The following is a 1297-nucleotide window of genomic DNA, read 5'->3' on the forward strand; positions in this document are numbered from 1 at the left end:
CTCAAAAAAAAAAAAAGAAAAGAAAAGAAAAGAAAAAGACCCTGGCCAGACATGGTGGCTCACGCCTATAATTCCAGCACTTTGGGAGGCCAAGGCGGGCGGATCACGAGGTTAGGAGTTCGAGAGAACAGCCTGGCCAATATGGTGAAACCCCATATCTACTAAATATACAAAAATTAAATGGGCTGGTGGCACACACCTGTAGTCCCACCTACTTGGGAAGTTGAGGCAGAAGAATTGCTTGAACCCAGGAGGCAGAGGTTGCAGTGAGCCGAGATCCCTCCACTGCACTCCGGCCTGGGTGACAGAGCACACAGTGAGACTCCATCTCTCAAAAAAAAAAAAAAAAAAAAGGAAAACCCTAACTTTCTATGCCTAAGTAACAAAAGGACCAAAGGCTACTCCCTTTGACCTTTCCTGCATAGTAGATGGGAGATTGGCTGTCTGCAACAAATCATACTGAGTGTGGGTCCAGTCTTCATTTGCAACTTTGTGACTTCACTCTGGCCTCTGAATGGTTGCTGTCTGCAACCAATCAGACTGATTGTGGCTACCGTTTCAGTTACATAAAGTAAGCATAAAGTTGCCAATGGGAAACTTCTAGCCGGTATTTGAACCCGAGAAAATTCTGTATCTCAGATCCCCTCCCACACTGTGGAGTGTACTTTCGTGTTTGATTTTTTGTTGTTGTTTGTTTTGAGACAAGTACTCGCTCTGTCGCCCAGGCCAGAGTGCCGTGGTACGATCGAGGCTCACTGCAACTTCTGCCTCCTGGGTTCAAGTGATTCTCATGCCTCAGCCTTCCAAGCAGCTGGGATTATAGGTGCCCACCATGACACCCGGCAATTTTTCTATTTTTAGTAGAGACAGGGTTTCACTATGTTGGTGAGGGTGGTCTGGAACTGCTGACCTCAAGTGATCCCCCCATCTCGGCCTCCCAAAGTGCTGGGATTACAGGCGTGAGCCACGGCGCCTGGTGTTACTTTCCTTTTCAAAAAATCCCTGCTTTTGTTATTTTGTTGCTTCATACTCTCTTTGCTTTGATGGGCATTTTGTCCAATTCTTTGTTCAAAACGCCAAAAACCTAGACAACTTTCAGTCACCACCCTCTACCGCTAACAGCCTGGGAGCAGTGTAGTGTTATAGTAGCTAAGCCCCGTGGAGTGATTAAGCCAGCAAGTAATCTGGGTTCAGTGTTTGGTTTTACTCTCTATATCAGCTATGTGACCTTCAGTAAAATCTCTGGGAGCCTTGTTTTTTCCTTATTTGAAAAATGAAGGCCGGGCGCGGTGGCTCA

This window comes from Colobus angolensis, unplaced genomic scaffold (genome assembly GCF_000951035.1).
Source record: "Colobus angolensis palliatus isolate OR3802 unplaced genomic scaffold, Cang.pa_1.0 Scaffold19, whole genome shotgun sequence".
NCBI lineage: Eukaryota > Metazoa > Chordata > Mammalia > Primates > Cercopithecidae > Colobus > Colobus angolensis.